The sequence below is a fragment of the Chiloscyllium plagiosum genome, unplaced genomic scaffold (assembly GCF_037043375.1).
Source record: "Chiloscyllium plagiosum isolate Xiang-an unplaced genomic scaffold, Cpla_swu_hap1 HiC_scaffold_19, whole genome shotgun sequence".
NCBI classification, from domain to species: domain Eukaryota; kingdom Metazoa; phylum Chordata; class Chondrichthyes; order Orectolobiformes; family Hemiscylliidae; genus Chiloscyllium; species Chiloscyllium plagiosum.
Genome location: NW_028270157.1, coordinates 16,136,475 through 16,149,769, shown reverse-complemented (window position 1 = coordinate 16,149,769; position 13,295 = coordinate 16,136,475). Strand labels below are relative to the sequence as shown.

General features: G+C 39.7%; 1 long non-coding RNA gene across 3 annotated transcripts in view; it reads left to right on the top strand.

The window, feature by feature from the left end:
- The window catches only part of LOC122559824 (uncharacterized), a 219,217-nt gene that overhangs the window by 71,333 nt on the left and 134,589 nt on the right, over nt 1–13,295 (top strand). For all 3 annotated transcript variants that reach the window (XR_015760378.1, XR_015760380.1, XR_015760379.1), the window contains exons 3-4: nt 5,895–5,936; nt 7,827–7,921. This is a non-coding gene — a long non-coding RNA (uncharacterized LOC122559824). The remainder of the gene's footprint in view (nt 1–5,894; nt 5,937–7,826; nt 7,922–13,295) is intronic.

Genomic DNA, 13,295 nt, shown 5'->3' with positions numbered 1-13,295 from the left:
CCTTTGAACATGAGCAGTGACAATGGCATAACTCTTTGTGCTGTTTATCTCCCTCAGCACCTTTCAACAACAATCTAAAAAGGCATAGAAGCACATGAAGAGAATGTGCTTTTAACAAGCATGAGTCCCAAGAGGATAAAGAAGCAAACATTTTAGGAAAATGTCACTTTCCCGTTTCCTACTACTTTACACTTAAGACTCCTTTTAACACTCGAACTTCAGATTTCTTCATGCGTAATAAAGGCATGCACTCAGTTGTATATGCAGGAGATCAGCTAAAACTAGTGAGATCAGCTAAAACTCAGTAGCTGAGGGGAAGTTTTGACATTGTGGTAGCCACTGGCCTAAATCTGATACAGAGCACCAGACTAATGCTTTGGGGCCATGGGTTCACATCCCACTGCAGGTGGTGAAATTAATTAATTTAATTTAAAAACATATAATTTAAAGCTAATGTTGGTCATGAAGTTGTCATTGATTATTGTAAAACCCCATCAGGGGTTTCAGGAAGAAAATATGGTCAACATGTGATCCCAGGCCCACACCAATGTGTTTTACATTTAACTGCCCTCAGATTTGGTTCTAGCAAATTAGTGTTTCAAGGCCAGTTAGGAATGAGCAATAAGTAGTGGCCTTTTCAGTGAAGCTCATATTCCATGAATGAAGAAATGCACAGATCCAGTATTTACCTACATTCTAGCAGTTACTTAATTTCGTAAGTAATTAATTGGTTAGTAAGCACTTTGAAACACCCTGAGGATGTATTAATGTGTTGCGTCAATGATACTTTACTACTTGTATTCTTGGCTTTACAGGGTCAGTGGATGGTATGATAATGATGGTTGAAATGCAATCAATAGAGGATTTCATTTGACTGTCCATCCAAAAGCAGCTACCGCAGAACAGATATGTTCTTAAAACTATGGAAGGAAATGTTGTTGTGCTTGGTGTAGTTAATCAGAGATGTAGAATCACCTGAAGAATCTGATTTTGTTTTTAAATGATCAGTGGGAGCTACACATTTGCACAGGCCAGTGCAGTTGCTAAATCAGCAATTATGGATTTAATATATCTTTGAATATCCAATTCCTTTCATTCAAACTGCAGTGTTTTCACTTTTGTTTGGTGGAACTAATGGGGTAAATCGACAAGCTCTTGCCAGACCACTGATTTCTAATTGATTTCAGTTAATGCAGATTTCAATAGCTCATCCGATAGCAAAGCATTGGCTGCAGTTTCTGCATTTTTGCATTTAACTGCACATATGTGGGCTCCAGACGTTGTCAGTTTCAGATGAGTAACAGCAAAGAACAGGGACAGTTTTATCATTGTTACTACCCGCAAAGTCCACGTCTTCTACTGCAGACAGAATAAATAAATGGATTTTCACCAGCCCTTCCAGGCACAGCCAAAATCAATTAAATTTCTGTGATTCAGATTTGGTGCTGTGCAACTGAATTTTAATCAGTTTCTATCACTGTGCTCCCTATAAGAAATCCTCTGTCAGTTGAAGCAAGTACATTCCTTTTTTCACATTTGTCACCAATTTAAAAGTAAACAAGTAGCAAAGTACATGACATTAACCCTACTCCTAATATAGGTGAAGGTAATATGAAGCAGAAATGCAAGATAACACAGAACAAAGTCAGCTTATGCTTGTAGAGAGAGCAAACATGTAGCACTTCAGGTATTTGCCAAGGTCCCCATTTAGAGATTGAGGTGGATTAGGAAGGCTGAAGACCAGAGAAAAGGTCAGACAACCTGGGAAAGAGATAAGTAAAAAGAATAGAAAGGAGGTAAAAGGAAAGTGAAAGAAGAGGGCACCTATTATCTTAAGAACCTAAGACAGAGACTGAGTAGTTCCAATGTTATCTGTAGGTTTCCCCATTAATATGTGGCCACATTTGGACCTGTATTCGATTTTTCAGGCACCTTCCACAGATCACATGACTTTCTTAGTGTCCAAAAATCTACCAGTCTCTGTCTTAGATGTACCTATCAGCTAATTATCCTCAAAGTTAGCAAATTCAAATAATTCACAGGCCTCCAAGTAAAGAAATTCCTCCTAGTTTCAATCCCAAATAGCTGAATCCTTGTCCTGAGATTGTGACCCCTTAATTCAAACTCTCTGGTCGAAATAAATAGACTCTATATTTTTATCATAAGAAAATTTTCATATCGGCTCGAACCATTTTCTGATTTCAAATCTGTCCTCTTCTAGGACCTCAGTTTTGACCCTTCATGAATTTGATTTCATCATGCTGTCGACCTCCTCCACTGTCACCTTTGATTTCCATGCCCTGATTTACTTTGGTCAGGAGACTTTCCTCATACAAATCAAACTCTTTCTCCTGTCATCAGCCTCCTCAATACTTGCCTTCACTTTGACCTTGAGAAAAGGTTCACACTCCTGAGGTACTGGGCAGTATTTAAAGCTTGCAGTTGAAGTCTCGCCTGCTGACTGGGGAGTTGACAAGGGATCCACATTTCTATTTAGGAAACATTGAGCATTCCCTGTGATCAAGGATCCCAGGGACAGAAGTCTAATCCACACCTGCCCCTCAGAAGTCACTGGCTAGCCAGAGATCAATAGCTCTATTTTAAGTGCAGTGCTATGGTGGAGGCAATGGCTGCTGTTGACTAGCACCCACTTTGGCCTAGAACCATTGCTCGATTGCTGGTGAGTTGTTGGGGGAGCCATCGCATTAGTGCCTGAAAGTATTGTACAGTAATACATCCCCACCTCCCTTCCCACTGCCAGGTCTCTTTATCAGGCACTGAGTGCATTTGAAAAAGAGACTCTGACCTGTGAGCCCACAAGTAACCTGTAAGAATTTCTCTGTCATGCTTCCCAGCATGGACTGCCCCAACTGCTGCTAAGCTGGTACAGATGGCAGTAGGATCAGCCACTCAAATGGACATAAATTGCCCATTTAATGCCGCAGTTGGATACAGGGAAGCTATTCAGAGATCTTCCTACCATAGATTTAATTGCAGGAGAGACAGGAAGGCAACAGGATTCACATATGCCTCCTTCTGGCCCAATTAAATGATGTCCCTCCATAAGGCACAGTGTTCATTTCTGCTTGTTATCTTGCATAGAATTTAGATTCCTAATGTGTTGGTGAATAAACTTACCAAGCAAAGGCTTTCATTTCAAAACCTTAAGAAGCTGTACTTCAGTTAGTTGTGACCAGCCCAAATATGATGAACAAAATGGCTTCTCTTTATGCTGTCCTTTCTGTTGATAGCGGTGATGTAAAGGTTAGGGAAAATAAATAATGAACAATACTTAAACAATATTATAATCTAGATATGTTGAATAAAGGAGGTTATGAAATGGAGGTGTGGATTTGAAAGCTCATGATTAATTCTAACTTTGAGTAAGAGGTCTGGCTAAATTTGATTCTGCTTTTGATACCATCATCCATAAAAGGGACCACATTCATTGCTTTAAGATTGGTGAAGAGCTTAGTACTTCACAAATAATTAGACAGTAACCAAGTTTCTACTCAGTTATTGTTCTTGAATATGTAATTGTATCGGTAAGTCTAATTGAATGTTCTTCAGTTGATGGTGCTCCTGATAAATTAAACCTTCCATCAGAAAAACATTATTGTATTTTGTTTATACCACTTACAAGGTACACTGCAGAAATTCGCTAAAGGCTCATGAGACAGCACCTTCAAACCCACGATCACTACCATCTGGAAAGACAAAAGCGTGCGAACCTGCAAGTTTCTCTCCAAGCCACTCACCGTCTCACTGGTAAATGTGTCACTGATCCTTCAGTGACACAGGAGTAAAATCCTGGAATTCCTTTCCTAACAACATTGTGAAAGTACCTACACACCAAGATCTGCAGTGATTCAAGAAGACAGTTTGCCATCACCTTTTTAAGGGCAATTGGGGATGAGAAATTGGTGCTAGCCCAGCCAGTGAAGCCCACATTCCATGAGTGAATAAAAATGACAATGTTCTTGTCGCCTTTTTCACATTTAAACTCTCCTCCATCACTTTGAAGCATTGTAAAGGGAAAATCTCTGTACAGCTAAAAAAAAATCTTAGGCCCAAGCTGTAATGCACCTGTTTTCCCAGCTTTTCAATGGTGAATTTAAGCACATCATGGAATCCTTGCATTAGCTGCAGATTCAAATATAACAAACATATTGTCACCTGTGTATTGGAAATGTACAAGGAGCTGTTAAGTTGTCAATTTATCAAAAATTTGTTTTTAATGGCAACTGATTAACATGATGAGAGCCAGGCCTAGAGGGAATCTCATGACAACTCCATCTGTTTGGGTTTGCCTAGTGTCTTTAAATCTGATCTCAACCACTTAAGTTGAGAGGAATTTGATATTCAAATTCATAAGTTCAGTGAATACAGATTCAGAAAATAGTGACATATTTAGATTATTATGTCACAGCAATGCAATGCAAACATGTAAAGATAAAGTCACCATAGTCTTAGCAGACCATAGGGCTGCTCTCTCATTAGAGAGAGAGAGATATCTAGTCATGAGTTAAACTTGTAGGTCACCATACCTCAGGATGAGGGGAAAGGTTGAGAAGGAGAGTTCTTTATGGTAATCTTTGCCAGCGTGGGAATTCAACCCATGCTGTTGGCATCACTCTGCATTGCAAATCAACCATTCAGCTAACTGTCCCCCAAAGTAAAGTCACTGTAGTTCTAGTGGACCATAGGGCTGTTTTCTCATTAGAGACTGGTGGTGGTTTAACCTGAATGTGACCATGCCTCAGGTGAGGACAGAGGTTGAGAAGAAGAGTCCTTCACAATACAGGATTTCAACCTATGCTGAAGCCATTATGCTGCATCGAAAATGAGCCATCCAGCCAACTGAGCTAACTAACCCTATGACTGCAAGTATATAAGGCTTCCTTGAATAACATTAATTAATAAACTAGCAATAACAAACAGCAGATGGAAGTGGCATTGGTATCAGTGTAACAATCTGGAGTTCTCTTTGAGAAGGTGCGAAGCAATTCTTCATAATTTATTTGGAAAACTTATTCAGAATTTTTTTTGTAGCAACTCAGTTTGGTCAATTTATGTTGTGCACAACCAATTGTAAATAAGTTAAAGTGTAAAGGCTTAGATAGATGAAGATGAATTCTACCACATACACCATCAGGTACCTTGTTACTCCTGCTCTGGCCCATCAATAGGTTTTGTAACTTGCTTTCAAGCAGAACCATGCGATGATGCTTAGACGTGGAACCAACATATATGAATTTGAATTGTCTTTAAGGATAGCATGCACTTCATCTGCTTGCCAACCAACCAGCACCCTGTCTCTCATACAGTGTAAATTATTACCTTTTGCTATTCTTGAGATTCTGTCCTGATACTGAGACAAATCTTCAACAGAATGTTGTTCCAATAATCCTCTATTTCTAATCCCCCCTCTTAAATGATTCTGTACCACCTACACAGCCACTTCCTATAGTTTCATATTTTTGCCATTCAGACAGTAACAAAGTTTCTTCTCAATTCCCAAGTTGATTTTTTGGTGACCTCTAATTTGGCTCTTTTCCCTACAAGTGAAAGCAGTCTCTCTCAATTTCTGTAACTTTCTGAATAAAATTTCCTGGGTTTAAAGACCTCTGTTAGGCCACCTGTCAGACCCAACATTTCAATAAAAAGTTTGTTCAATGTTTGTATATTATTTTTCACCCTCTCTGGTGCCTTGATATGCTTTTCATAGTATGGTGACCCGAACTGTGTACACATAAAAATATGATCTAACCTAGATTCAATGCAAGTTTAGCTTTTCCTTTTATACTTCTATACCTCTAGAAATAAACTCTAGTGTTTATAGCCTTGTCATTTGGTGTCACTACTTCTAATGATTTATGTATTTGTTTTTCCAGATCCAATTGCTTCCCTACTTCGATGTGATTCTTATCTTTCAGGTGATATGTAGTTTTCTATCCAAAATGTTAAAACCTCGCATTTATCTGTGTTGAAATTTCTTGTTAATTACAAGCCATTTTACAGGTGTATTAGAATCCTTCTCTGATTTGTTGCAGTCCTACTCGGAATGGGTGATAATTACCCAATCCCACCATCCATCACCTCCCATTTGATGTTACCCACAAATTTGTGAATTGATTCTATTTCATATGGATTTTGAACAATGTTTCCAGTCCTTAACCTTGTGGAGCTACCCCTATCTATTCCACCTCTGCCACTGTGAATAGCTACCTCTCACCCCTCCTTTCCATCTTGCAACTAGGCAACTATCCATTCTGCTGCTTAACCTCAGGCTCGTCATGTTCTGGCCTCATTCAAGAATGTGGAACTTGTTATCATAGAGGGTGCAGTTGTATTTAGGGAGAAACTAAATGAGCACATAAAAGAGAAGGAAATAGAGACTTGCACTGACAAATTTAATTGAGGAAAGATGAAGAGAAGCTCCTGTTGAGCATAAGTTCCAGTCCTTACAGGCTGGGCAGAATGGTCTGTTCCTGTGCCTTTTTTTCCAGTTTAATCCTATATACCATTTCCAGCTCTTCTTCCTGAATCGTTGCCTTTCTCTGTGGTGTGGCTGTTCTGAATAAAAGTACCCAAGAATTCCTCTCCCTCCCAAACGTTTCTGACTCACAGTCTAGCTCATTAAATATTCCCTGCGAGTGTGGAGATCGAAGACATTCGATGTCCAATCATGTTGTTAGACTGCAGTTTCAACACACAAACTGTCCTGCTGTCTCTCTAGTTTTTATTCACTTTAGTTGTTACTTCAAAACCTAGTTTGGAAATAGGTGTATAGCTTTTGTTTGAAAAAATAGAATTTTTACTCACCTAATTTACTCACCCTTGGATCTCCTCCTTCACACTTTCTATAGCATGGCTCAGCTTCTACATTCTGCTGCGCATAATGTCGCTTTCGCAAATTTTACTGAGTTTGTTTTCCCCTCTCTCATCTGCCGCGCTTCTGTTTAAACACTCGTAGCCACTCCCTTGGTGTTTGGCGCTCTCCTGATACTCTGAGGCATTGAGATCAAAGACACTAAGACGGGGCAACCTGAAAATGTTGTAGTCCGCCAATCCACTCATTCTTCAGTATTGATGTAATTGTTTAGCTTTTTCATCGTTTGGCGTTCAGCTCATGCTCTGACACTGACTTATTTCTTTCACCGACTCTCTGCCATCTGTCATCCTCACATAGCTTCCCTTCATTTTTGCTGCCTCCGCTCTTGATGACTAATGTCAGTTTTGAGTCAAAGAAATTGACAGCACAGAAGGAGGTAGTTCAGCCCATTGTGCCATCATCGCCTCCCTGAAAAAGCAACCGTCTTTAATCCTGCACACTCACTTTGGTCTGTAACCCAGTAAATTCCTCAATCTCTAATACCTGGCCAACTTCTTTTTGAAGTTATCTGTGAACTTAACTCCCATTAGCTTTTCAGGTAGAGCTTTCCAGATCCCAACACCTTTAAGTGAAAAGATTTCTCCTCCTCACGCTTCTCTTGATCTTTTGTCAATGGTTTTAAATCCATGAGCTCTGGTTAGGGGAGTAGCATTTTCCTAGGTCACCATTCATGTTTTTTGATCCATTCTTGACCTTTTCAACCTCGTTATTCATACCTCACTTCCAGCCAAATCTCCTCTGTACCCTTTCTAAGGCCATTACATCTCTAGTGAATTGTGATACTATATAAAAGATGTATCTATGAAATGGGACCCCAATGGGTGATACTTTCAGTTTTCTGCTCATATTTTCTACTTGAATGTACAAATCCTAAGTCAGAGCTGTGTGTTTTATGCAATATTTATACAAATATCCTCTCATCTTTATGCAGAGTTGTGAATGCATGGAATGCGTTGCCAGCGGTGGTGGTGGAAGCAGAGTCATTAGGGACATTTAAGCAACTGCTGGACAGGCACACGGAGAACAGTAAGTTGAGGGGTGCTTAGATAAAATTATTATATTTTACATTAGGATTAAACCTCATCACAACATCGTGGAGCCAAAGAGCCTGTTCTGTGCTGTACTTTTCTATGTTTTATCTCCCTCATATTGGCGATGGACAGGGACAACTATACAGGTGTCCCCCCTCATTTGCGATGATTTGTTACAAGACCTACCACGGATGCCCAAAACCACAGATTGTAACGAACCCATTCATTTAAATGGGCAATTTGCCTCAATAGCAATTCCCCGCAATTATATTTGGAATGTTCCATGTAATATTTTTGGGGTGAGGTAAACCGCAGATAACTAAAACCATGGAAACTGATTTTGCAGATATGGGAGTACTGTATACCTTAAACATTTACTCCCTTTTCTATTACTACTATACTTGTAGTAAACATCATCAGCAAGATGCACCGCTGTATCTCTTTAATGCCACCTCACAAACACACAATTTTTATTAAAAACTAAAAGAACTGCAGATGCTGGAAATCAGAAACAAAAATAGTAATTGCTGGAAAAGCTTAGCAAGTTCGGCAACATCTGTGGAGAGAAGTTAGACTTAACGTTTCAGGTCCAGTGACCTTTCCTTAGAACTTAATTTTTGTACACAATATTTCTTACTTGAGCTCAAAGAACTAGGTATTTGAATGTCACCTGTTCACCAAGTTACTCAAACTGCACATCATCTTGACTTGTTAATATATAATTTTACCTTCTTCATTGCTGAGTCAGAATCTCTGTCAAGCAGCATTATGGGAGAAAGAAGGACTTGCAGTGAAATTGTGCTTTTTTTGTCACCACCAAATGTTTCAGTGGTTTACAGTCAGTGAAGTACTTTTGAAGTGTAGGCACTGTGTTGACGTTGGAAATGTGGCAACCAATTTGTACATTGCAAGCTCCCCAGAAACAGCAATTTGATAGTAACAAGGGAATCTCGTTTGTGATGTTGGATGAAGATGAACATTGACCCAGTCTCTATAGTAGCTTCCTTTCTCATCTTCAAAATAATGGTGTGAGATCTTGCGCACTTTTCCAAGCTGGCCGATGGAGCCTCTGTTTAATGTTGCATTCAAGAGAATGTGACCCTCTGTCAGTACTGCACTGGAAAGTCAGCAGTATTAGTGTTTGTTCAAGTCCTGAAGTTGGTTCTGAATTGAGAACCTTGTGACTGAGGCCACAGATTTCTCATCATTACAGCAGTTGTAGCGGTTCACAAGTCAGCTCACCGTCTCCGCCCCTACGAACAATGGGAGTTGACGATAAATGTCAGAATTTTATTAGCAATAAATTTATTTAAAAACCTTTGGTACTAAAGACAGCCCCATATTCTGGAAAACAGCAGCCTGTGACCTGAAAACATGAAGATCTAGCAGATGAGAAAATAATGAGAATTTCAAATTTAGGATCGCCTTCAATCTGTTCCAATACTTTGTCTGTCTTCAGAGGCTCTTGCTGCAGGCAACACCAGATTTTTAGAATAGCTTTATGTACAAGTGCTGTATCTCCCTGAAAAACAAAAGACCTCCTCCAGTTCCAAGAACCACCCACCTACCCCCTCCAGAAAAGGGGAAACCTAAGGTACAGAAACTCAACATAACAATGAAAGTTTAGCAATGAAAGAGTGGCTCTTCTGAAGGATTAAAAAAAACAGGAAAATTGATTCCGACAGTCTCAATTTGTGGGAATTCCACTGTTATCATTGCAAACAGGGTGGAGTTGATCTGTCTTGATTGCAGCTGAAAGCTAAGCAGATTGATTTTTTAAAAAGTCCTGAGCATTGGAGCGCTATATGTCAAAAGCAGATCACGTTTGTAAAATTGGAACTAACTCCCAGTAGCACCAATTAAAAAGAAACAGCGGGATTTCCTGTTAATCTACTGAAGCCAATTACTCTTGGTCAGCAACCAAATGGCTTGTTGCCATTTACCCTGACTTAACCTAGTACAAATAGAAAGCAGAGAAGATTAAGTTCGAGTTTAGCACAATAAAAAGTTTACTTCCTATCCAGCAGCGTTTACTGTAGGTCTTTACTTTGGGTAAAAACAAAGTTTATTTCACTTGAACAATGCCTTTGACTTTAATTCCCATACATGAGAAACAGGTGTAGAATTAAATGTACCGTGCACTTACTGTTGTACTGTTGGCTGGTGAGTCGTTCTCTGTGCAATAGTAACAGTGACCTTCTGTATTACTTTTCATGTCACATCACAGGAGTGATGCCAAATAGACTTGACAGCAAATCACATCAGGGAAAAGTCTGGTCAAAGAGCAAAGTTTTACGTGGTGCCTTAATGATGGCGAAAGAGGAGATTTAGGGAGGGAAATCGGAGCTCAGGGCTTAGACAACTGAAACGGCAGTCATCACTGGTGCAGAAAATAATCAGAATGATAAGTGAGAGGCTGCAATTAGAGAAACGCGGAGGTCTCGGCACGGTGATTGACTGGAAAAAAATATAATGAAACCTGGCTGAGAGCCTGGACATCCATTACTTTGTTGAAACACCTGAACCCTGACTTTATTGATATCTTTGGCTCTCTGATTTTTTTACTCTCATTTTATCAGATGTTTATTTACATGGATCAAGAGATTTCAGTGATTGATACTTTTAAGTGTCCAGATGATTGATGCCCTTATTCATATGGAGTGAAAAGGAGTTAAACATAGTGCAATGTTAACAATAAATAACTGGGTTGTTTTAAGCATTTTTTAAAAATACATCCCACCATCATTGTAGTGTTACTTTCCGTACAGTTTGTCATGTGTTGCTTACCTAGCCTGGCACAGGTGGCATGAGAAGTAATGGGGTTTGGGTGGATGCACATGTCCTGGTTTGGAGAACATGAGGAGTACCTTTTGATCTTGTCTTTAAAAAGGCTCTGTTAGGCAAACTTTGGCTGACAACACCCTTTTAAAAACTTGGCCACACTCAATGAGGATTGCAAAGAATTAAGACACACCTATCTCCACAATGAAGCCAGCCATATCCAGAGTTCCAGGTGTGGGCTTGTGACCCAAAGCATCCCACACTTTAAAAGGCAAATCCCACCCCCCATCCCCACCCGCCTCCCCACCCACTCCACTCAAGAATCGGAATCAGCATCCTGGAATTGGGATTCACCCAGCATTTGAAAAGACCCCTGAATAATCCTGACTTGGAGAGAATCTGTGCATCTTTTACCCTCTTTCACCCTCTCCCAATGTCATCATGTTGCTAACAAACACAGAGAAGGCTGGAGAATCTCAGCAGGCCTGGCATTATCTGTGGAGACAAGTGGAGTTAACATTTTGCGTCTGGTACAACTCATCAGATTGGCTCAATTAACAAAATCTCCTGGGAGTATTGGACCTGCCTGGTGATTCGTGAGCCTACTATTGCCTTTGGTGCTTCAAGTACTGCTGTGAGGGAGATTGACTTAGGATGGTGGGGTACAGAAGATGGGGAAGAACTCTTGGTATTTGATGTCCATGCAACAACCACAGAGGCTCCAGACCCTCATTAAAAATAGTTTCCATTCCTTATTAGCATTTATGTCAATATTACAGCTGAATTCAAGGCAATGGGGAACCTGTGTTCTCCTCCTGATTTTCAAGAGGATAGAATGGATCATCAACAGGTGGACAACAGGTACAAAGAAGACTGCCCACAGCCCCAAACTTATACTGCCACTGCTGTCGAAGTATGTTGTCAGTGGTGAATCCTGTAATATCAGGCTGTTAAAAACAGCAGAACTTCTTCACAAGTGTTAAGTACAGTTGAAAGGCCAACAGTTCACAGGGAAAATCATCCACTTGTAGTCATTTAAAAAATACATTCCCTGATTCAACTACCCAACAACTGTTTTGAATTTATTTAGCACCTTTAATATTGTAAAATTCCACAACATATTTCATAAGGTCTTCAGATTTATAGGACCATTGAGCACACAGGATAATCATTGGGTCCATAAATCTCTTCTAACTCTTTGAAAGAGCTAATAAATTTGTTCTGCATTCTCCAAAGCCCTGCAATTGTTTTATTTGTGTTTTTTACAGGTGCTTATCCATTCCTTTCAGGCAGTTATTATTGAACTAGCTTTGCCAGCCTTTCAGAGTGTGTGTTCCAGATCTTAACAACTTGCGATGATAAAAATAATTCTGCTCATCTGCCCATCTGCTGCTGTTGCCAATTATCCTAAATGTGTTCCCTCTGGGTACTGACCCTCCCTCTCCCTATCAAAACCCTCCAAAATGTTATCAGACAAGATTTTGACACTGAGCCACATATGGCATCTGGTGATTAAATGCGCAGCATATGATTGAACTTCTGTTTGGCAAGTCAGCCCAACATAGGGAATAGGGAACCTAAGAGACCGGTTACAGTTCCTGTATCAAGTGCCAAAAAAACCTACCTTTCCACCCTGCAATTGAGATTACTTTGTCATATTGCTCCCATTGGGTAGAATGCAGGGCAGATTGTGATGAAGATTAATAACATTATTATTGTTTGAGAGCTAGAGTTCTAAAGTGAGAAACCTATGTTTAATTTATGGTGAAATTATACTTTTGTTTTGTGTCTTAAGAAAGGGCAGACCTGGTCCCCACTTTAGATTTTTTCTGAAAGTGATGCTAGGATGTCTGGAGATTGTTTACATGTATTTAAATATGGTTTTTAAAACTTAAATCTGAATGATTCCGGGCATTAGGAAATAAATAAATTCAAGTCTGAAAATAAATGTGTTCCTTTAAAAATATGGTTCAAAGCAAATGCCATTTTATAATCAACTTAGATGTGCCAACAAGAGAGAAAACAATGCTGTTACTGAACAATAGTCCATAATACACAAAGTCAAAACAATCCAAAAGAATGAAGGCAGTGAGCAGGTTAATTCAGAGCAAAGAGGATGGCTTTTTGGAACAGCTTGTGATGGAGCCTACAAGGGCGCAGGCTATTCTGGATTTAGTGCTGTGTAATGAGCCAGACTTTATAGAAGATCTTAAAGTAAGGGAACACTTAGGAGGCAGCGATCATAATATGGTAGAGTTCAGTCTGCAGTTTGAAAGAGAGAAGGCAAAATCAGATGTAATGGTGTTACAGTTAAATAAAGGTAATTACAGGGGCATGAGAGAGGAACTGGCGAAAATCAATGGAAGCAGAGTCGAGTGGGGAAGACAGTAAAGCAACAATGGCAGGAGTTTCTGAGTGTAATTGAGGACACAGTACAGAGGTTCATCCCAAAGAAAAGAAAGATTATCCAGGGTGGAGGTGTGCGAAGGGAGGCAATTGAAATTAGACAGCCATGACTGACAAAGGAAGTCAGGAAACGTATCAAAGAAAAAGAGAGAGCCTATAAAGTGGCCAAGAGCACTGGGAAA